The sequence below is a fragment of the Lissotriton vulgaris genome, chromosome 6 (assembly GCF_964263255.1).
Source record: "Lissotriton vulgaris chromosome 6, aLisVul1.2, whole genome shotgun sequence".
NCBI lineage: Eukaryota > Metazoa > Chordata > Amphibia > Caudata > Salamandridae > Lissotriton > Lissotriton vulgaris.
In genome coordinates this window covers 41,748,061-41,773,446 of record NC_141694.1, presented here as the reverse complement: position 1 = coordinate 41,773,446, position 25,386 = coordinate 41,748,061, and positions in this window count along the sequence as shown.

Below are 25,386 nucleotides of genomic sequence, written 5' to 3'. Positions count from 1 at the left end.
CGATAGGGCGCACTTTCCATGTTTGCGCCAAAGCAAAGTTGGAAAGTTTACCCTATCAGGAATGATGTACTCCCCTTGGGGCAGCCGCGATCTAATGCTGCCCCCAGGGCAGCTCATTTCAGAGAAATACGGAGCACCTGCTTTACAACTGTCCCGTGTTTCTCTGTGGAGGCGGCAACCCACCTGCACTTTTAGAAGGAATTAGAGATCCCCTTGCAGGCGGGTGTAGTGAGTGACTGCACCTACATGAAGGGGATGCCGGGGGGCTCTATTTAGAAGCTGCACTGAAAGTCCACCAACTTTTTGTGGCGCACTTTCAGTGCAGCTTCTAAAGGCATGCTTGCCTCTGTGCCCACATCAGTAATATGGCGTGGGTGCAGAGTTAAATGACGGAACGCCCTCTAACGTACTGTCATATTACAGAAGGGACTGCACAGGCATTTGCAGTCCCTTCTGTAATAACATAGGGCCAGATGTACGAACACCCAATTTGAGACTTGCGAATTGCATCGCAATTGCGAGTCGCAATTTTCAAGTCGCAAATTGGGATGTACAACAGTGTCAGAGACACTGTTAGCGATTCCCAAAGGTGTTGATAATGCGAGGCTCTTGAAAATGAATGAGCCACTCGCAATTTGCGACCCCATTGGGAATGGCTGGCCTCCCAGGGATGGTGGCCTGCTGGGCTCAGCAGACCTCCATGTCTGGGACTGCTTTTCAGTAAAGCAGTTTTTTTTAATGCAGCCCATTTTCCTTAATGGAAAGCGGGTTGCACTACAAAAAAAAAATGAAACGTTTTCGTTTAAATTTTTAAGGGCAGTTAGTGGTCCCTGGGACCACTGCCTTTCCTTAAAAAATATTTTCAGAGCCAGTCACAAAGGGGAAGAGGTCCCCGGGTTACCCCTTCCAATTTGCAACTCCATTACCACCCTCTTGTAGAGGGTGGTAATTTGCGAGTGTTTTGCAACCGTAATTGCGGTTGCAAAACATTGGTACATAGCTTTGCGGTCGATATTAGGAAGGGAACGCCCCTTTCTAAGAGTGAGTCGCAAAACCTATTTAGAGACTCGCTAAATAGGCTTTGTACATGGCCTGTGAGGTTTTGTATAAGCAAACGGGCTGCAAACCCGTTTGCACATGCAAAAACGGGTGGTACATCTGGCCCAAAGTGTTCTGAGGGGATGCAGGAAGCAGGCAGTTGCGCCCCCAGTGCACTTATGTGATAGGGCCCCTAATGTGCAAATACCCTCCACGAATGAGGAAGAAAGCAAAAGAGCAATCAAGGTTACCAATCTGCGCAGACACTACAGATCTGTAAAGGCCCAGATTTCACCGGCTCCTGCTAGGCGAAAGGATAATACAATTTCCGTCAGGGGTTTGTAAACCATTCTACTGTCATGGCCCCCGATGGCAGTTGTGGCTGGTTTATACCGAGGGTGGTGTGGCACAAAAAACAAATTACATTGACTTACCTTTCTTGCTTGCAGCACAACGTCCTCCTTCCTCAGGTGTCTTCTCCAGAAACTGGAAACTGTACTATCCAATTCTTGTGCAGCATGAGAGCAGTGCCAGGACTGGAGGGAGCAGCCTCTCTCAGCACTCTCAAGAGCACTGGAGGTCTGCGCTTTCTCTAACCCAGCTTTCTAAGACAGCTAGCTTTGAGAAGTTTAAAATGCGCATGTCTGGCTGGCTGTCACATGATGGCCAGCCAAAGAGACATGCGCATTTTAAAGAGCACAGCTCCCTGCTTCTTCCACTCGGCTGCACTGGCCCGCCCTGTCCTGACACTTAGAGGCCCATTAGCATGGCGTGCGGATCGCCAGCGCCCGACCGGCGGTGACAATCCACTGGCCAAAACACCCCACCGTACAGCCTTTTACCCCCTGCCACATTAGCATGGCGAGGGGTAACGCGGCAGACGGAAAGACTGTCCACCACTTTTCCGCCTGTAGGCAATCGGCATCTATATTATGATGTGGGCGGTGTTATGTCTTTCCATGGCAGAGACTCTGCCATGGAAAGGCATGCAGGAATCACTTTGGGGGCCCAATGTGGGCCCCCGGGGGTGGGGGACTACACTTGGCGGGTACAATGGGTACCCCCTACATTGGCATACAAAAGGTGGCAGGCACCTCCCGGTGCCTGTCACGATGTGCATGCCAATGCACGCCATGCATTTTCTACATTGTGGCGGGCGCTTCTCACAGCACTGCCCACCACAATATTGAATATGCGGGATGCGACTGCCAGGGTGGTGGTCGCATCCTAATTGGCGGTGCAGGACTGCTGCACCACTGGCGGCCGGTCCCAGCACCGCTAGGGTGGCAGGCGGAATAAAGTCTGCCCGCCATCCTAATGGACCCCTTAGTTCAGGATGAGTAGAAGAAAAATAGAAGGTAATAAATACACTTTATTACCATTTTATTTTTCAGCTCTGGGGTTTGTGGGGCGATGCCCTGCATAGGTGGATGAGCCCTATTCAGTCTGGCTCCCTTCACATGCAAGAGTGATTGCTGAAGTGCTTGGTATTCTGCTGTCCTAGTGTTACCTCACTTTTTCTTGAAAAACAGTTGCATTCAATAGGAAATCCCAGCGGAAAAATGATTTCACCGTTTGATCTCACTTCTTGCATTATGCAAGATATTTCTAAATGATGTTAAATTCCCCGGGGTTTAAGATTAACATATCTGTTATACTCAGCAAAACCTCTGTAGACCTTTTAGTGCCAGAGCTAAGGGGCTACCGACAAAGAATCCAAATATAGTGGGCGCATGACCTGCCTTCTGGGTAAGACTACTTAAGGGCACCCGCACCAATGTACTACAGCAGGCACTGCATTTAGGACTCCTACTCCTGTGTACCAAAGTAGGCACTGCATTTTGGCCTACTTTACCCATGTACTAAAGCAGGCACTGCATTTAGGCCTCCTACTCCTGTCTACTGAAGCAGGCACTGCACTTTGGCCTCCTATATCCATGTACTGAAGCAGGCACTGCACTTTGGCCTCCTATATCCATGTACTAAAGCAGGCACTGCACTTTGGCCTCCTATATCCATGTACTGAAGCAGGCACTGCACTTTGGCCTCCTATATCCATGTACTGAAGTAGGCACTGCACTTTGGCCTCCTATATCCATGTACTAAAGTAGGCACTGCACTTTGGCCTCCCACACCCCAGTCTAACTCTAAAGGAAACTGAGGGTCATACTTATGGTAAAGTATGTCACCGTGCTGTATTGCGCTGTGTTACAGGGGAAGGGCAGGAATGCGCCGTATTTAAAAGAATACAAAGCATTCCTGTCCTTGTCCCTGCAATGGTGCTGTTTTGGCTGCCTAGTGCCAACCCATGGTGCAAAGGTACCTGTGCAGGGTCGTACTGCCCATAGCGGGCACCGGGCATTTCACCAGTGGGCCAGAGGGTTGAGGGTGCGGTTTGTGGCCGCAGCCGCCAATTTTCTTATAGGGGGAGGGGGCGGTTTTGCAGCAGTGCTGCAATATCAGCCCCCCGTAGCAAAAGCGGGAGCAATACTTTGCGGCTAACCGCCCCCGCTCCCTGTACATGCATTGCAGACAGGACTGGAAACGTAGGAATGCGCCATATTTAAAAGAATACAACACATTCTTGTCCTTGTCCTTACGCTGGTGCTGTTTTGTCTGCCTGCGCCAACGCTGTGCAAGGGTGCCTGTGTTGTGCTGGAAGCGACACCTAACACCTTCCGGCACAAAAACAATCCTGAGAGGCCTCCAGAATGCAGCACACAAAGAAAGAAGAAGGAACGAGGAGAAATCAAGATACTTCTCCTTGTTACCCCTCTCCTGGAGAGGCGTATCTTTTTGTCACATTCCCAGGTTTACCACTTCTGATACACCTGGGGATGTGACAAAAAACCATGGGAGTTTCATGGGAACACCCGCGCAACACTCGTGGAACGCCTCCCTGATTCAGAGTGAGGCAACGCAGCGATGTGCGCTGCATTGCTCTACTTGAGACCAGAGGACACACAAACGGCATCAGGGTGAGGGGACAGCGGACAAAGAGGCCGCTCGGTGGGCGGGGGAGGAATATATACTCTCCCCCACCCACCCCAGGACGGAAGTGACGCGCACACCCTCCGGGGTCTCAAAGTGCTGTGCTGCCCCGTGTGCCATCTTGTGGCACTACGGTGGCCGCCCTCTTATTTGTGTCCCCTGCGGGGACGTGTCGGTCGGCCTGCATTACTTGAGATGAGTGAAAGCACTCTTAGGCCCACGCCATGCGGCCTTGCGCGGCTTCATAAAGCTCTTCCACACAACGGGGCTCCTAAATATGCCCCTGGATGTGTTGTTTGTTATTAACACGTAAGACACAACATTGACTACTTTAACAGGCTCAGAAGAATCTACCACACTCCAGCCTGTAAGGGTAAGAACTAACTATTCAACGTGGCTACCGCCTGCAAGTCCAAGTTGAATAAAAAGGTGAAACTTGGCAACTCAGCGAGCTCACTGTAGTATCTGGTTCCGGTGCTTCCTTCAAAAAAGAATGTTACTGAAAGGATTGCCTCGTTGGTTTGGACCCCAGAGAACTGCCCGGATTTCCCCATTACGCACTCGTTTTGAAAATATTATCATTTAACTGCTGGCAAAAGGCAGAAGTAAATTTATTTTCAAGGTAGGAATGGGAAGGGAACAAGCTAATAATTAAAATTGGGTAGGGGAAGGGTTTCTAGAAGGGTAAACATTTTGTAAGCACATATTCACAGTTGTATCTCATTTCTGCGTGCTGAAATGTAAAAAGCCAAAAGTAAATGTGAAACTTTTTTTCATAGGATTTTATTTTAGGCGGTCTGTGTCACTGTGTGATTTGCTCGCAGTAAAAAATTGGCATTTCTTGTATCACGTCGTGATGTACGTATTGCCTCTTTCCTTCAGTAATCTAACTGGAAGGTACCATGTGGAGGAAGATTGAGGGGGGAGGGTCGCGCGCCACATCTCCTTCACTGAAGGTTATCGGATACGGTAAAAGTAGGAAGGACGTGAGTACTGGGCTCGCAGCGGGCCTCCGATGAAAAGCAAACGACGTAAGTACCAGCAGAAACGAGAAATTATTGTAATTAAGATTTCCCGATTCCAGTGGTGGGAAGTCAGCCTGAGTAATATATTTAAATGTAAATTAATATTTCAGAGTTCAGAAATTGGTTCTCTCACGGTGGGACATTGAAGGCGGACGTTTCTGACAGAAATGTAATTTGTCTCATGTTAATTTCGAGTAATAAAGACAGGTTTTCATATTATAAGTAATTATTGCAGGAAAGAGCTGTAGCAGAACTCCCGGAACTGTGTCCTGCCCAGGAAGCACCATGTGGTCACTCAAAGCCAGTCCGGGGGTCCCAATTCAGAGTATTTTTATTGTCACACGTGTGCATTCACATGCACAAAAACCTGTATAAAGACAGAAATTCCCTAATCCTGAATTTCTGGATTAGGAGACATTTCCACCTGCAGATTAGATTTACTACTGCGGAGGGCAAATTTTCGACCGAGGGGGATAAATGTATCTATTGGTAGATAAAAAAGTCAAAGGGGCATATTTACAAGCCCCTAGTGCCACTGGAGTGTGACACTGAGTGACGTTGCTGTCGCCTAGGCCAATAAAACACAGGAACCACGAGTGACTTCAGACACGTCTTTAACCCCTTCACTGCGGCGGCTATTCCCCCGCAGTGCTAAGGGGGCGGGGCGGCCGCGCGGCGGCCGCAAGCTGGTGACATAACCGCTCCGTCACCAGCGTCGGTTGAACTGTGCTCATGACAGAGAGGTTCCGTCATGGCCCGCCCCGCTCAATAGAACGTCCAGCGCAGGCGCGAAATTCGCGCCGCACAGGCGTGCCGAGCAGGCCATGACGGAACCGCTCCGTCATCAGCACAGCGCACCCGCAGCTGATGAAGGAGCGGTTCCGTCATCAGCGTCGAAAGGGGTTAATCACTGGTGTCTGCCTATATCTAACCAGCTTTCCCTTTCATGTTTCCTGTTCCCCTTTCTCCCACGCCCCTTCCTGTTCCGCCTGCCCTGTCTGTTGACAGGGTCAGGCGATGACGATACGACACCTCCCCCGTTTGTACAAAGAGTCTTACTGTCTCTCAGATTTCTTCAATGAGGCGTGCTGGTCGTCTAACATTTCGCCGGGGACGGCTGAACTGTTCCGGGGTTTTAACTCGGTGACTCCTCGCAGCTTCTCCATGTCTTGCCGGACTGGAATGGTCACGGTCACTGTTCTCGCTTTGACTTGCTGACTCAGTGGTAGACTCATATGATTGAGTATTATCATGACTGTTGAAGTTGCACTTCTTGAAGAGTGAGATGTTGCGAGTTATCCGCTTGTGATCTGCCTCTGCTGTAATCATAGTCCCTTTCCGACTGCAGACTCTCAACGGATGAGCAAGATAGCGACTGTCCGCTTTCGTTTTTCGGTCACGCCAAACCATCACCAAGTCTCCTTCTTGGATGCCTGTATGTTTCGCATGTCTGCGTTGGTCGGCATAGGTCTTCATTTTTAGCTTCTTGTCATGGTCCAGTTTGACCAGTGTGTCATGATCAATGTTTACAACTTGAGGCTGTAGGGCACCATCTAGTGTGGGTAGCCGGGTGCGAGGGATTCTCCCCAGCATCAAGGTGGCTGGGCATTGGTTGGTGGTGCTGTGAGTTGTAGTGCGAAATGCTCGCAGTACTTCATTTAAAGCTTGTTGTATGTCTCGGTGAGCTAGTTCCGCTTGTTGGACCGCCTTCTTCAGAGTGCCCATGAAGCGCTCTACCATGCCGTTGGCTTGAGGCCATAGTGGTGTGATTTTCTTATGTTTGAAGTTGAGGTGCTTTGCAAAATCCGCGAATTCATGGCCATTGAACGGTGGCCCGTTGTCAGAATTCACTCCTAGCGGAATACCCCATGCTGCAAATGTCTCATCAAGGAATGGGATTACTACTGTCGCTTTGGTGGATGGTACTAGATGTGCAATCGGAAATCGGGAATATTCGTCCATAATGACGACAATGGCGATTTGTTGCCATACTCCATCTGGTAGTTCTGACATTTGCAAAGGAGCTGGTGGTTCATCACAGCTTACCAGTTGACATGAGACACAGTCTTTGAGAGTGGCTTCCACCATCTGATCAAGTGACAGGAACCAGGCACGCTCTCCTAGAGCCTTTTTGATGGCACTTATTCCTCTGTGGCCTTCATGAGCAAGGTTGATCACTCCTTGCCGCAGTCTTTGTGGGATTACTATCCTCCCCCCTCTCAATAACAAACCATCCGCACTGATGGACAGTTCTTCTTGGATGTGTTTGAACGCTACGAGTTCTTGAAAACTCTGAGCCGAGTTCTGGGGGTTGTCCTTCACATGTCTCCACGAGTTGGTGCGTATGCGGGCCATGACATCTTGGAAGACAGGGTCTTGATTGGACGCTTCACGGATCGCCTCCAAGGGCACTGTAGGCGGACATGCAGTGTCGATAACGAAATGGATGTAAATGTAAATGTAAATGTACAGGAATTTATATAGCGCAAATCACCAACTGGTTTCTAAGCGCTTGCTTAGGGAACCCATCCTGGTATTCCCCTGTGAGATAACCCCGGCAGGGTATCCGCAAGGTGAAAGCCAGGCATCACGCCACGAGGGGCTGTTGTGGAGATTAAGCAAGCTATTGCCCAGAGTCGCAGAGTGTGAACCCGTGAATCGAGTAGGCACCGGAGCGAGAATTGTCGAATCCATGGACATTTTAGGACTCAAGACCCCACCGAGCCGGGAATTGAACCCTGGTCCCGGGCTAACCACTGCTTCCAGGTCTGCCTCCTCTAACCAGTGAGCCACACTTCTCCACTCCACTCTTCTGCCAGTGAGCACTTTCCACTGGTATGCGTTTGAGGGTGTCGGGACATGTAGTCCGCTGGATTTTCTGACTTCCCTGGTTTGTGGATAATGGTGTACACATAGTCCTGGAGACGTAGTCCCCACCGTTCAATGCGTGGGGGCATTTTCGCTTTGGGGTTGCCAAATATGGTGATGAGAGCTTGGTGATCCATGATGAGGGTGAAGTGTTTGCCATATACGAAGAGATGAAAATGCTTGCAGGCCCATACCACCGCTAGACTCTCCTTTTCAGGTTGTGAGTATGCCTTCTCGGTGTCAGTGAGGCTGCGACTGGCATAAGCGATGATGTGGCGTTGGTCCAAGTCCTCTTGATATTGTGCCAAAATGGCGCCCAGACCCACCGGGCTGGCTTCAACAGTGATTTCAGTTTTCTTCTTAGTGTCAAAGTAGGCCAGGTTAATAGCAGAGCTGACGGCCTTCTTGATTTTGTTGAAGGAGTGATCACATGCAGATGTCCATTGAAATTGCTGACCTTGACGGGTGAGTTCCCTGAAAGGGTAGCTGATGGTAGCATAATCCTGGATGTAGGGAGTGCAGTAGCTTGCCATCACCAGGAACGATCAATGATCACTGACATCTCGTGGTGTTGGAGTGTCTGCAAGGGCGGAGACCTTTTCTGGGTCTGGCTTCATACCGTCTCTGGAGAAAATGCTCCGTTTGGTCCTTTCCGAACACTAAGATATCATCGCTGTAATTGAATGCATTCGGGATTAAGCATGGGCGGAAAATCTGTTTCGCTCGCGGATTTTGCGGATTTTCGGTAAATTCGCAATCCGCGAGATTCGCGAATCTCCCGCAAAATCCGCAAATCCGCGAGCAGCGGATTTTGCTCGCACTGCTCGCGTGAGTTCGCGGCTTCCCAGTACAACTTCGCGCCCCGCGAATAAGCGATAAATTGCAGAAATACGATTTTAGCAAAACTGAAACTACTTACCAGGTTCAAAAGTTCAGGCTCATCATTAGTAGCCATTTCCTGTAGTGCTTCCTGAGGGGCCCCTCCAGAGTTCAGTTGCCAGTTGCAACTATTATGTGACCCTGCTCTGAACCTCAGAATAGTTACACATATGCCACAAAGGTCCTGAATTACAGCTAAGGGAGACAAGCAGGAGCCAGGCTGGAAGTTCAAATCCATTAATCAGCCCCTAATTCATTATTGTCAGTTGGGGCAGGGCAGGTGTTGTAACTAATTTTGCAACAATGAAAGCACTTAGCAAGTGCAAAAGATCACTAATCAGGAAGCACTAAGGAAGCAGGTGCCAGCTAAAAAAATATTCTGTGACACATTAATCAGCCCCAAATTAATTCAGGTCACTTGAGGCAGGGAAGGTGTGCTTGCGTTGCCACAATAATGTACACTGACTGGACAACCAGAGGGTGCTGGGATGAAACAGAGGGTGGCATGGGTGGGCCAGAGGGTGGCATGAGTAGTCAGAGAGTGGCAGTGGTGACAGAGAGTGGCAGTGATGAAGAAGAGTGTCCCAAACAGGCTGGACACGTAGAAACAACAAGTTCGCGAAACTTGCGACCCGACAGGTAAGTTCGCGTTTTGCGAAATTGTACGAAACCCTCGCGAACTGGCAGAAACCCGCGCGAACACACACAAAAAAAAATCCGCAAATTCGCGAGAATTCGCGGATTTTGCGGATTGCGAGTTCGCAAATCCGCAAAATTCGCGAACGCGAGATTCGCAAAATTCGCCCATGCTTATTCGGGATCCCCTGGATTACCTGTCGGTGGCTTCCTGGAAGATCTCAGCAGCCGAGGATATGCCGAAGTTTAAGCGTTTGTAACAGAAGAGTCCTTGGTGGGATGTGAATGTTGTAATGTAGCGTGACTTTTCGTGTAGTTCTAGTTGATGGTATCCTTTATTGAGGTCGAGCTTCGAGAAGACGGTGGCTCCATTGGTTGGAGGCAGGCGATCCCGGTGGCAGAGGGTTCGTGTCTGCAGGCAGGAGCTTAACTAGATTCCTGAGCGTGATAGCAGCGCCCTGCTGACTGAGAGCAGGGGTACTGCATTTTTATCTGCAATATTGATGTTTTTAACTTCACTGAAAATCAACAGGTCAATAACTTCATTTACCTTTTCAGGAATCGGTGGTGCGTGGGAGCCATTTTACATCGGGCTGCTCAGGCGACCTAGCTCGGCGCCACATCCCCTGCGCTCCGCCCCTATTTAAACGGCCCCCAATGAGGAAGCGCAGCGGACGAGCGCAGCGGGCGCGACGAAGGCGTGCCGAAGTCGAGCCTAAGTCAAGCCCGTCTGCGCCCGTCCGCGGCCGGACGGGGCGTGGGGCGCGTCCTTATGCTACTTCCTTGTCGTATTCATCTGAGGACCTAAAAGCCATACAGGGCCATTGGCCGCTATCTGATTCTGTTATTCGCCACATCTCTTCTCTTGGCCTTGCCCCCTCATCCCCTCAGCTCTCTCCTCCTCCGTCTGTACCCTTGGCGCTGCCGCTCTCTTCTTCTCGCCCTTTACCTTCCACCCCTTCTTTATCTATTATTCTGCTTAACACAAGGTCTGCGGTTAAACACTGTCACGAGCTGTTTGTTCTGCTTGATTCCCACAAGCCTGACATACTGTTCTTGACCGAAACCTGGTTTTGCGAATCCTCTCTACCCTCACTCTTGGCTGCTCTCCCCCCTCCCTACGTGGCTCTACGTGCAGACCGCCCGGCGGGCAAGACAGGGGGTGGCATGGCTCTAATTGCCCGGTCCGAGTATAACTTTCAACTTCTTCCCTCCCCCCTCATTTCCCCCACTGAATATCTTGTAGTCCACTCTCTGTCTTTTTCTCCCCCGCTTACTTGTCTCTTAATGTATCATCTGCCCCAGTCTTCCCCTCTGTTTATACCAGCCCTTCAGGACTTACTGGCCACCTTGGCAGTCAACTACGCCTCAGTCCTAGTGCTAGGCGATTTCAATTACTGGCCCTCGTACCCCCTTGAGTGTACTTCCTCCAAACAGTTCACTGAATCACTCCAATCCCTGAATTTCGCCCCTCACATACATGTTCTGACACACATACATGGTCACATATTAGACCACGTCTGGTCTCTTAATATTTCTGTTTCCTCCATGTCTGTATCTCCTTGTCCCTGGTCAGACCACGCCCTAATCTCCTTCTCCCTTCTCCTCAACCCTGTCACTAAGGTTCCGCGCCAAAAACACCTGGGCGCGGAACTGGAATCGTGTTGATTTCCCTTCACTGTCTTCCCTTCTCCTGAATTCCTCACCTAACCTGACAGCCTTATCTTCTTCCTCGCAAGCCACCGCTATTGACTCCTGGCTCGCTGGAGGCTGCGACTCGGTAGCCCCCCTTCGCCGGATTTCAACTCGACGACCAAAGGAATCAAATCGGTGGTTCAGCGAAGACTTGAAGGAACAAAAGCTGGCCCTACGACAGGCGGAGAGGCAATGGAGAAGGGACTATTGTCCTCTATTAAAAACCCACTACTCCACACTATTAAGTGATTATTAAAAAGCCATACTAATTGCTAAAACTGCCTACTTTTCAACAAAAATTCTGGTGGCAGAGAATAAATCTAGGGAGATTTTCACTATAATTAATGATTTAGCTTACTCTGACAGGGCTACACCTAAACCTCCTCCCACCCAGTCCTTGTGTGATTCGTTAAATACCTATTTTTTGGAAAAAATTACTATTATCAAGGCCAACATTCCTCCCCCCTCTCTTACTTTTGTTGAAACCTCTCCCCCCACTGTCCAGTGCTGTCTTTCTTCCATTCCCCCCCTTACCGAAGAAGCATTCCTGGAGATACTTCCAAAGGTTAAATCAGGTTCCCCGGCAGACATCTGTCCGGCACGTATTCTCCAACAGATTTATTCTGTTTGTACTCAGCCCCGATCACTTTTCTTAACAGCTCCCTTGCCCAGGGGGTTGTGACACCAGCACTCAAATCAGCTACAATAGTGCCTATTTTGAAGAAGCCCGGTGCGGACCCTTCCGCCCCAGCTAACTATCGCCCCATTTCTCTACTGCCCTATTTGGGCAAGGTGCTTGAGCGCCATGTTACATCGGTACTCAGCGCCCATGTAGAAGCAAATGGGGGCCTGGCGTCTCGTCAGGCTGGCTTCCGTCCTAGGCACTCTACTGAATCTGTCGTGGTGTCGGTCCTGGACAACCTCAGGGAGGGCATGGACCAAAACAAACACCAGGCCCTGGTGCTCCTCGATCTCTCCGCCGCTTTTGACACGGTGGGCCATTCCATCTTGCTTTCACGTGTCAGAGCGGCGGGAATCGAGGGCTCAGCCCTGGTTTGGCTATTGTCCTTCCTGAGGGACCGCACCCAGGCAGTTCGGCTGGGGGATCTCACGGCCACCCCACTCAAAGTCACTTGTGGTGTTCCCCAGGGTTCTTCTCTTTCCCCTTTATTGTTTAATCTATATATCTATCCTTTAATCTTTGCACTCCAGCAGCTGGAGGTCACCGTATATAACTATGCGGATGACCTCCAGCTCATTTTCAATCTTTCTTCCTCTTCTTACTCTGTTTCTAACTTTCAGACTATTATGATTTTCATCAGGGACTGGATGAACCACAACCATCTGAAGCTGAACCTGGACAAAACCGAGCTGGTCCTCACGGGTGGTTCTTCCAGTCCCTGGAACTTTTTATTCTGGCCTTCTTCTTTCGGTCCCCCTCCCACTTCCTCCTCCACAGTCAAGGCCCTAGGTATCAAAATGAATGATCATCTCACTCTACACTCTCAAATTAGTTCTGTTGTTTCTTCTTGTTTTGTCACCCTTCGTACTATTCGCACTGTTTCCCGTTTCTTTTCTCCCCTGGCACTTAAACTGATTATGTCCGCCTTGGTGATCTCCCGGCTGGATTACACCAATGCCCTGTACAACGGCATCCCGGCGTACAGCCTACGGAAGCTTCAGATGGTTCAGAATCAGGCAGCCCGATTAGTGTATGGCCTCTCCCGTTCCCACCACTCAACTCCTTTATTAAAGGCGGTCCACTGGCTCCCTGTCAGGGAACGATCCCTCTTTAAAACTGGCTGTATGGTTTTTCAGGCTCGTCAGGGTTCTGCTCCCGCCTTCATTACCTCCTTGATTAAGGAGTATGTCCCTGCTAGAGAGCTTCGCTCATCGTCCCAGTCACTTCTGCAAATTCCACGCTACAAACGCAAAAAATGGGGAGGGGCCAATTTTTCAACTTTGGCTCCCACTTTTTGGAACTCCCTCCCTGACCATTTACGGTCTGCTAAATATTACTCCTCCTTCCGCAAAGATCTTAAAACTTTCTTGTTTAAACAGGCCTTCCCTTTGTAAACTATTATTAGCCCATTTCACGACACCAGTATCTACTGCTTCTCTCTGCAAAAGTTGTCTCCATAGCGCCAAGAAACCGCACGGTGAACGCAGCGCTTTATAAGTATTTTAAATTCAAATTCAAATTCCATTGAGGCGGGCGATCATATCGCTAATGTGTGCACCTGGGTGGCGCTCCCTTTCGATGGCTGTGTTGGGTGCGCGCATGTCCACACACAGGCGCACTTTGTTGTCTTGTCCTTTCTTAGGCACCACCACCACTGGTGATACCCACGGGGTGGGCCCTGACGTGCGTTCAATGATGTCTGTTTTCAGTAGATCCTGAAGTTCATCATCTACTGCGCCAGCAGGAGCCCCCGTGCCCTGACTTTCCGCCGTTATTCAAGAGGTGCAACCTGGCACCTAGCGGAATTGTTACTTAACCAAAAGCCTCAAGTGCGATCCGGCACTGACATATATTGATATCAGGAATTAAACCATACAACGAAGGCCCATAGCCTATTGACGATTTAGTGGCTGTCAGCCCCCGTTGCGGATCTACTGGGCCGTATTACAAGCGTGTCATTACCGTTGAACTTTGTTCATCCTTCAAACTAATGCGATATAGGCAAAATATGTGAATAAGCTTAAGACAACAATGAACTATCCCTTGTCCTGAAGATGATGCTTTATATTGTTGTGAATAGCATCGAAACGTCGTCGACACTAAAAGTACCATATGCAATATGATTTTATAATATTGTAATGATCAATGGTGTCAAAATGGATATTTAAGTCTGTCATAGTGATTACAAACAAACAGACACATCTTATACCCTGCCTTTGGCCATTCTGTTTTTCGTTGGTTTGTCTTGTGTTCTGTGGGTCACAGCTGTGCCCACTTTTCATTTAATGTTTTGAATCACAATCAACTGAACTTATATAAAAATAAATTCTTGTCCGGCTGGACTAAAGACATGTGATCTATTTAAGCGTATGATTATTGTGGTTGTCCATTTCTCCTTCCAAAATAGGGACCACTGTTCTCTAAAACATGTTGCAAGTGGAAAGGCACTTTCCTGTGGTGTTGCGCCACTGGGGTCACTTGTTCGTCGATGTGTAGCTTTACTCTAAATTGATTGACTTTCCCTAGCCCTTTGAAAAGGTTCGGAAATTTGGAGACAATGTCCGGGGCATCCTCTGTCATGTACAAGAGTTCCACAAGTCTCAATCGTTCTGCTGTTGGGAAACTAAGTAAGCGCATCTTCAGTGGTAAACTTATCGAACTCACAGTGTCGGGCTAAACGTCTGATACGTATAATGAAATCACACATATGTTCATCCTTTTCTTGGGATGCTAGATTGAACGTGTAACGCTCGTAATCTAGGTTGCGCTTGTGCAGGACCCTCCGATCAAGGGCCCCTTTTACGTCATCATAGGAAGTGGCAGCAGTATCAGGCAGCTCTTTGATGATTTGCGCAATGTCTTTGCCGACTAGGTTCCGCAATGCTATCAGTTTTTGCTTGGGATCTTGCACTTGAGACCCGGTCATATAGTACTCAAAATCTTCGGCCCAGCTTTTCTATTTGGGCCCCATGCTGTTTCCGGACGTCAATTCTAGAGGGTCTGGTGGCCGCAGATATGGCACCCCCATGAGTACTTGCGGAGATGGTGTGAGGGGTGGCAGGGCTTGGGTCGCTGCTCCTGTTCCCGAAGCACCTTTCGGGTTAGTGACAGACATATTGATTTAAAGCTGGTCACTAGGCCGGCTGTTCGTGATTTAGTTAGCTGTTCAGATACAAAATTTGATGTTGCCTGACTTTAAAATGACCGACCCCAAAATTCCAATGGGTGTCTATGGCTGGCGCCTGACCTTAAGATGGCCGCCGTTCGGGACACGTTTCCCCTTCTTGGAATCACAGCTTCCCCTATTTCAAGGTTTCCACACTTAAATTAACTCCTGGCTGAATTTTCAGCGCTCGGGACTCACCCTCACGCACTCGGCTTTGGCTGGCAGGTTCCGGGACGTTCTCCGGTGTCTTTGCAGCTTCGCGCCGATTTTAGCTCAGGCAGGCAGTTTTCATGTAGTTGCCAAGTCAGGCAGACTGACGGCAACAGTTGAGGGCAGCGCAGGCACTTTCTGGAGTTGTGGAGTCGTCGCGCTCCTGGGCAGCATCCAAACGCGGAGTGTGGAGCGTTCTTTCTTTTCGCGCTCTTTTACACCGCGCTGACAACAGGCTGCAGGCTCGCTGTTTCCGGCCGTGCACGGACGGCGGGGCTCTAAGGTGTGTGGGGTTTTGGTGGTGATCCCACCCTCGTCGCCAGTGTCGCCTAGCCCAATAAAACACAGGAGCCACAAGTGTACTTCAGACACGTCTTTATTCACTGGTGTCTACCTATATCTAACCAGCTTTCCCTTTCATGTTTCCTGCTCCCCTTTCTCCCATGCCCCTTCCTGTTCCGCCTGCCCTGTCTGTTCACAGGGTCAGGCGATGACGATACGGCAGTTGCTCTTAACCAATTTAACATGGTTTAACACCACCTTGTAAATATGCCCCTTATGGCAGCAGTCCGCTGTGGTAAAGGGGCGGGCAATGGGTATTGCTGTGGGCGTTCCACTGCAACATCAATTGCTGCGCCAAAAATAAGACCAGGAAATACCTGGTCTTATCAGGCGATACGAAAAGAAATGTTTTATTTCTGCTTATATTTTACTCTTTCTATGTGTACTGCATTGTGCAGCACTCATAGAAACGAAATCACCCGTAAGGATTGCTTATGTGCAGGATGGTGCCCCTGACAAAACAATACAGGCACATTGATAGCTGCTCTATATTCTAGCAAACAACATAGGGCGTCATTCGGATGGCGGGTGGACTTCAGTCCGCCCGCCACCCTAGCGGTGCTGGGACCCGCTGCCAGTGGTGCGGCGGTCCCGCACCAGCGATTAGGAAGCCACCGCCACTGTGGCAGTGGCATCTTTCATTCCCAGCACTGTGGCGGGCAGTGCTCACAGCACCACCCGCCACAATGCTGGAAATGCACTGCGTGCATTGTCATGCACAAGGTGACAGGCACTGCGAGGTGCCTGCCACCATGTCCATGACAATGCAGGGGGGTACTATAGGTACCCCCCATGTGCACCCACCTGCCCCCTAATACCCTAGGGGCCCGCAACGGGCCCCGGAAAACAGAATCTGCGTGCCTTTCCGTGGTGTCGTTGCCGCCACGGAAAGGCATGTTTCCGTCCTTATGCTAATATGGATAGCGGTGTCTAGCAGACACCGCCACCATATTAAACACTTTTTCACCCGTTCGACTTGTCGACCGGGTGGAGAAGCGGCAGGAAAGGATGTAGGGCTGATTTCCACCGCCCGCCCTACATCCTAATGGTCCCCATAGTCTTCCAGGAAACTACATGAACCACTTTTTGCAACCTAATTGTGATGAAGAACAACACAACTGAGAGGTTGCTAAACTGATGGATATGCCCCATTAGATTAAATTGCCAGTGAAGAACCTTGGGGCATATTATCAAGGGGGTTTATCTCCGCTTTTTTGGCTTTAAAAGCCAAGAAAGCGGAGATAAAATGATCTCCCTATTACCTAGCTGTCGCTAACACCAGTTAGCGACTGCTAGTAGGAGATAGCGACCATCTTGGGCCCCACTTTGCATGTCAGTGATATTTATCACTATTGACATGCAAAGTGGGAGTGCCAAGATGTTAGAGACTGAAAACAGTCGCTAACATCGCTATCTCCTATTACCAAATTTTGAAGATATTCGCGCTAAGCGCGAATATCTCCAAAAGCTAACACCTGCCCTGAGCAGTTCTTAGCCATGTTATCCAATGGGAGGTGGATAACATGGCTAAGAGCATTAGCTCGGTAATGCATGAATATCGCTAACTTTTCAGCGATATTCATGCATTGCGGCGATTTTTATCGCATTTGCGATAAACCTTGGTAATACCAAGGTTTATTTGCGGTAAAAATCGCCGCAGCTCAGCGGTAAATTTTTGTCTCTAACCAAGCAATAGCGATATCGCTATTGCTTGGTAATATGCCCCTTGTTTAGTAACTGTCATGCAAGCCAGCCATTGGAACAGCTCATCACATCTCCATTCAAGATATAGTTGCCACAGGATTTACCAAAGAATAATCTTTGTGATTACAATGGCAGACACCAAATGGCAAGGTGAGCACACTGTGGCATGCCAATGATATCTTACAGCCATGGAAAACATGTTGTGGGAATGAGCTAATTACCTGAAGGTGTGAAATGCTTAGAGTTTACTCGCAATATTTGATTATCCTGATCAGGGCAGCTGCATGAGAGGGCAATATAGGGTGGTACACTTCATGCTACTTAGCATTCTGTTGTAATGTACTAATTACTCAATGCACTCTCCCTACAGAAGTTCTCTGCCTTGCTGCTCAGCCTATGATGAGGTCATATAGAATGTTGAGTGTGTTTGTATTGGAAGAGAATCAGTTGAGGTGGAAGGGCTGAGCAGCGAGGAGGCTGCTCCTGGTGGAGCACTTTAAGGGACCTGACTAACATCTTGTAACCTGTAACCAAGAAGTGATCTTATGAATAAAGCTGTGATCCTGTTCTACATCACTTGGCCTACGTATCATTCTACCATGTAACACATTCCATGATGTTTTTAGAATTTAATGGATAAGAGAGTGTCTTTCCCTATTTCACTGCATTATTAGACTGAATTATCCCCAACCATAAGACCATTTTCTGGCTACGATGTCAAAGTAATGCATTATTATGCATCTCTACAGTGGGTATTGGGTTGTGATGGCACTCTGGCGTAGCACTCCGTAGGTTCTATGGATCCATTTTCTGCTAAAGAAGTCTGTGGATGTGAACGTCCTGTGATGCACGTCCTGTGATGAGTCACTGTTTATCTCTTCATTGGTATCTCCTTCTACGACAACAACAGCAGATCTGTATCAACCATCAGTAGTGGCCGGCATGGCTCGCAGGTTGTTGGGGCGTTCCTAAGGGGTTGCGGGGGTGTCGCGGGGGAGGGTCGAAAGGGTTGTTACAGGGAAATAAAAAAAGAAATTAAACTTACCTTTCAGCCGGGTCCTTAATCTTCTCTGCTCCTGCACTCCTGCCTCTGACAGGAACAGGAAGCAAGCATCCAAGCTCACTCCCCTAAGCCAATCACAACGCAGCATGCAGCGTTGTGATTGGTGGGGACAGCGCCCAGCCAGGGGCTAGTGGGGTGGGCATGTTCTCCATGCAGGCTACAATGTAGCCTGCATGGAGAAGGGCAAAGTGTGCATGACTGGTTTGGGCGGCCTGAGAGGCTGACCAAACAGTCTTTGTGCACTAAGGAGTGGGCACATCACTCCTTCCCGGCCCTGCTCAAAAAGCAGAGCAGCCCCGCCTACCCATCCGCTCACAATGCGCAAAGCAAACATAAAATAATAATGATATTAACTATAAGTAATTACCATTTTATGTTGGGGTTTCTTGGATTGCGAGAAAGCAGTGGGGCGATGCTCCTCTGCCCTAGTGAATGAGCCGACCCTGTTAACAATACCTGACCATGGGAAAGATATGGAAGAATGAAGTAAGTATCTGTCAATTCATGATCACATGCCCTAGAATGCATGTTGGAGTGGGTGTAGAGAGGCTCCAATCTTTAAGACCTCTGAAGCTTCCTCTCACTTCAACAGCACCATCTCTTCCAGTTGCACCTGACACTATGGGTAGTGTGCTTACAAATTGATTTCAGAGACCATTAACTGGTCTGAATGACCTTCAGCACCATGTATCTGTGTCTAAGTACTGTACACTAGATGCCACTTTGCCACATTGCTTAGATTTCGCCTGATCAACAGTCCCATGCTGCATCTATTAACCCCTTCGATGCTCATAACGAGCTCAGCTCGTCATGAGGTATACCTCTCGTGTGCTCATGACGAGCTGAGCTCGTCATGACCACACCCATTTTCATTAGGGCCCAGCACAGGAGAAGGATACCATCAGTAGCGATGGTGTTAAAAGACAAACCAGTACCATTGCTGGTGGTTAACGGAGGCTGAGAGATCCTCGTCTAACCAATGGGACTAGTTTATAATACCTATCGGGATGGTCACAGAACAAGCACTGGGACTTTGATAAACGTTTGAATATAATGTCCACCTGCATCCTTACCCTCATGGAGTTCTAGAGGGGGCACTACTAAGGTAATGCAAACATAGATACCAAGTGGGTTTGTATGTATAGCATGTATGAGTTTGATGAAAGGAAGTTTCACAATTGAATGCTCAGAAATAGGATACTATCAGGATCCTTGTGAGGTCCTGGTGAAAACCAACTAGCCCAGTGAGGCATTGGTGTGATGACTGAAACATGTTCATCCAGGGATACAGGGTATACTAATTCCCTTAGAGTAACCCCACCTGTTTTTAACTCTGTCAGGCTGGGCTGCCCTTTAAAAATAAAATTAGCCATCAACCCTAGACTATTTTAAATTTAAGATCCACCCAGTAACCAAGGAGCTCCTTTGCCCATACTAAGGTCGAGCCGGTCCAGGTGCACTACGTATCTGGACGAGGATTCTATGATGAAGCATGCCTCTTGGAATTCTAGTGGGTGACGGTACTTTTAATATCATAGGGTGATCTCCTTGAGCTGTTATGGAGAGATAGGATAGGCACAGTAGGGGTTCCCTCTGGCTAATGTATACAAAACAAAACCTTCCCCACACACATGCACAAACGCACACACACATGCTCATAATATGTCCATGTATTGATACACTGACAGCAGTGGGCCAATGTTGTCAATGACAACCATCTTTAAATGAACCTTAGCTTTTGTGAGAGGCATCAGTGGGTACCATGCAATCATCTGTGATTCTGTTAACTGGCATATTTCAACATTGTATTGTACATTGTCGGGTTGCTTTTGGCATAAATGGCCACCAGTAATGTTCATTGAGTGTGTGTACATTAGCCGGGGCTCCAGCATGAGGTGTACCTGTACCGTCCTATGCTGTCTTGATTCGATCGAGTTGGACATATATGTTTGGTGTGTCACAATTTCATGCTTTTAGTACTGTGACTTTATAAAGCCAATTTTTGCACAAAAGCAAGCATATTTTGATGGGAAACCTCAAGGCTGTTTCTTTGGGTTGATTTTGGTTTGCATCCTGTTATTGTGACAATTCTACCCACCTAAAGTGTAGGTTTTGCAGTCGGGTCATTAGAGGAATTGCCTTCGTAGTGAATTCTCTCACTCTGGCATCCAATCATGAGCTGAAATCCAACATCGTAAGCTGACTTCTGAAGCAAACTATCCAAACTGGAAGCTTCAATCATTCACTCATTGAGTCTTCCTAGTCAGTGACTCCCAGTGCTTTAAATATACATTCCAACTTTACAGAATGAGTAATCACGAATGATCAGTATAAGATAAGAGCTGGAGGGACTGTTTTTTATTGCATTTATTTATGCTAGGTGTGCAGTGTCATCGCCAAGAGTTTTCTTATGGGCGTGTTTAACTATAAACTCCTCATCGTTCAAACACTCAGCCCACTGCTGCATAATGAGCCAAGCACTGCACTTTCGCAGCCCCCGCCAGCTGCAATTAGGGGCTTATTTACAAGAGGCCTGTGCTTCAGCAGCGTCACTTTTTTTGATGCTCCGGAGGCGCAGGGCTGTCAATCATATCTATGAGGTGACGCAAAGCCTCCCTGCATGGTTTTGCATGGCCTCATAGAAATGGAGTAAGACAAGGTAGTGCAAAGCGCTGCGTTGCGTTACTCTGCGCCAAGGAGTACCATGGGCCATAGATTTTGACGCTACACCTGATTTACAAAGTCATATAAACCTGGGTCAGCGCCAAAACTATATTCCTCCGGTTCACTGAGAGAATATCGATGGTAAATATATTGAAAAACATATATAGATTCTAAAAATATTGACTCCCTATACTTAAACAGGTAAGTATAAAAACATTGAATCAAAATATCAAAGTTAAAAATATAGATGCAAAAATATTGATTTAAAAATATAACTAAAATAAAATATTATATATTAAATATATACAATATTAATATTACCTTTAATAAAATTAATTGAATGTAATATACATTTTAACTAAATATAAAAATGAAACTTAATTTTAAAAAAATTAAACACGCAATCATAATAACTTATACATATACATATATTTACTTAAAAATAATTGATCAACTGTTATTTTATTTAATTTTTAAACTTTTAAATTATATAAAAATTAAATATATACATATATCAATAATTCAAAATTAAAATAACCATTCTATAATTAATTAAAACATGAAACTATTAAAACAACATTAAAATGTACATTTTGCAATACAATAAATACAACTGTTGGGAAAATTTGGGAAAATTTGGATTGCGAAATAATTAAATTTACTATTCCAACTGCAATGAGTGCAACAGTAAAGAAAATGTTGGATAGCTGAGGGTTAAAAATTACTATTCCGACTCCAGTGAGTGCAACAGTAGGGAAAGTGTTGGATAGCAGAGGGGAAAAATTACTATCCCCACTCCAGTGAGTGCAACAGTAGGGAAAGTGCTGGATCGCGAAGGGGTAAAAATTACTATTGCCACTACAACGAGTGCAACAGTAGGGAAAGTGTTGGATAGTAGAGGGGTACAAAATACTATTCCCACTCCAGCAAGTGCAACAGTAAAGAACGTATTGGATAGCGGAGGGGTAAAAATAACTATTCCCACTCCAGTGAGTGCAACTGTAGGGAAAGTATTGGATAGCCGAGGGGGTTTATTTGAATTTATTTCCATAATTAACATAATTAATGATTAATTTAAAATATATTATTAATTAAAAAAGATCATAAATATTCATTGAGTACCCATTCTTTAACACTATAATATCCACAACACACACCTAAAATTAATTACACAATTACCATCATTAATTACTAATTAATTAATTTACATTATTAACAAATAATTACTAATTCATCTTTAAAAAATGAATTACTTCCCACCCTTTACACCTATAAACACCACAACACACACCTAAATTTACACAATTACCATGATTAATTACTAATTATTTATTTTAAATGAATTAACAACTAATTATTAAAGAATTATTAATACATTAATTTACATATTTGACACTATAACATTTATTTAGGCGATTTGTTAAGCGCTCAATTACCCGTGGGTGTCTCGGCGCTGAGTGAGAGAACTGGTCCATGAGGAGTTATTGCGTGAACAGCCAGGATTTTATCTGCCTGCGGAAAGAGAGAAGAGAAGTGGAGGCTTTAATGTGATGTGGAAGACTGTTCCATAGTTTAGTAGTGGTAACTATGAAGGATCTGTCTCCCCAGGAGACTTTCTTGGTCCTGGGAACCTGCATGAGTCCAGCGGTTGAGGATCTTAGGGATCTGGCAGGTTTGTAAGCACAGAAGGAGTCTTTCAAATACGCTGGACCTTGCCCATGAATTGCTTTATAGGCAATACAGAGAGCCTTGAACTTAGTTCTCTTCTTTACAGGCAGCCAGTGAAGCTCTCGGAGTGTCCCAGAAATGGAGGCATACTTAGGACATCCCGTAATCAATCTGGCCGCCGCATTTTGCACCAGTTGTAATTTCTTTAAAACACCTTCTTGAGCGTTGACTAGCAGACCATTACAATAGTCAATGCGGGCCATGATGAGTGCGCTGATCAGCGTTTTTGTCATATTCATGGGAAGATAAGGTAGAAGTTTTTTTATCATTCTCAAGGTATAGAATGAGGAGGATACTACCGCGTTGACGTGGTGCATGAAGGTAAGTTTGGTGTCCAGTATGACTTCGAGATTTCTTGCCTTGGTCACAGGGGAAGGGGGTGGTCCCAGGGCATCAGGCCACCATGTGGGAGACCAGGCAGGGGAGAGATTGCCAAACAGCATCACCTCCGTTTTATCGGAGTTTAATTTCAGGCAGTTTCTAGCCATCCAATTACTTATTGCCAGCATTCCCAGATTACAGTTGGCGGCCACTTCATCTCCGTTTTTGTTTATGGCTAGGACAATCTGGGTGTCGTCGGCATAGGATGTAACCGCCAGGTGAAGGATTTTTATGGTCCTCGCTAAGTCTGACACATAGATGTTGAATAATGTGGGACTTAGCGAGGACCCCTGGGGAACACCACAAGGAAGAGTGAAGGGAGGTGAGTTGTAGTTGCCGAAGGCAACGGATTGAACTCGATTGGTGAGGAATGAGGCAATGAGTTCCTTCGCTGCACCCGTGATGCCTGCCGTTTCGACACGGTCGATCAAGGTGGAGTGATCGACCGTGTCGAAGGCCGCAGACAGGTCCAGTAGAATGAGCACTGCTGATCCTCCATTATCTAGAGACTTCCTGATTTCCTCTGTGGCTTTAATAAGCGCAGTTTCCGTCCCGTGTCCCTTCCGGAAGCCAAATTGTGTTTCGTCCAGGCAGTTGTTTTGATCTATGAAATCTGAGATTTCTGTGTTCATTATTTTTTCCACAATTTTGTCAGGGAGTGGGTCACATCACAATTAAGCAAATATTAATAAATACAAATTATTCATTAAATGTTATAAAATTAAATTACTTACCTCCTTTTTCCCCTATAAACCCACAACCCGCTACAGAACTAAAACAGCAAAATTAATTTAAAATTTTTTTAATAACTAGTAAAATTTTAACACATATAATTAAAATACAAAAAATTCTTATACAAAAAAAAACATCACACACATATAAAATATATACTAAAACACAATATTTTTACCACGATATTTATGCAATTCGATATTTCTTCCCCGATTTCTTGCAGCATACATAGAACGAGGAAATGCTTCTCTGGATTGTGTTTGTACATAATGATGCAAGGGTGCCTGTGTGGGCGCTTGGCACCAAATTGCGTGCCAATGCTGGCTGAAAGGACAGGAATGCACCGGATCTTGTAAATATGGTGCATTCCTGCCCTCACAAATTAGCAAAGGGCAGCTCAGCAAAAGACTTGCATTGCTGCTCTACGCCAATATTTTGTAAATGAGGCCCTCAGTCATCAGGATTAAATACTATAAACTACCGGTGTGGAGGACAGATGTGTGGAATATGTAGAATGGGCTTATAATATTGAAGAAACTCTCATGCCCAACAATGTTCAAACAGAATCCAACTTCATGAAGCCTGGCTGCAATTACCTTTATATTGGAATATTTGTCATATAATTATGTGCTTGGCCTTGCAAGCCTTTTTTTCCGTGCAATAGCTGATACATTTATTTTTGTTATTGTACCACAATGTGCATTGCATTTACTGTGTGTTTGATAGCATGCTTTTAGTTCATACATTCATTTATTCTTTTGAATAGATAGTGCTCAGGAGAAAGCAGAATAGATATAGCCCTACAATCAGTGTACAAGGTAATTGACAGAGAGAGAGGGGGGAGAGAGAGAGAGAGAGGCAGACAGAGAGAAGGAGAGAGAGAGTGGGAGGGATAGAGTGAGGGAGATAGAGAAGGTAAAAGAAAGAGAGACAGAGAAACAGAGAGAGAGAGTGAATGAGAGAGAGAGAGAGTGGGAGAGATAGAGAGAGGGAGAGAGAGGAAGAGACAGTGAGAGAGAGAGAGAGAGAGAGACTGAAAGAGAAAGAGGGAGAGAGAGAGAGAGAGAGAGAGAGACAGAGGGAGAGATAGATACATAGAGAGAGAGAGAGTGGAAGAGAAAGTGAGAGAGAGAGAGACAGACAGGCAGAGAGAGAGAGGGAGAGAGAGAGAGACAGAGAGAGCGAAGGAGTGAGAGAGAGAAAGAGAGAGTGGGAGTGGTAGAGAGAGGGAGAGAGAGCTAGAGACAGTGAGAGAGTGAGGGAGAGAGTGAGTGATAGAGAGAGAGAAAGAGAGAGAGACAGACAGAGAGAGGGAGAAAAGGAGACGGAGAGAGACAGAAACAGAAAGAGAGAGAGAGAGGGAGAGAGAGAGAGAGAGGGAGAGAGAGAGAGAGAGGGAGAGAGAACTAGAGACATCGAGAGAGAGAGAAAGAGAGAGACAGAGGCAGAGAGAGAGACAGAGAGAGAGAGTGGGAGAGGTAGAGAGAGGGAGAGAGAGCTAGAGACAGTGAGAGAGTGAGGGAGAGAGTGAGTGATAGAGAGAGAGAAAGAGAGAGAGACAGACAGAGAGAGGGAGAAAAGG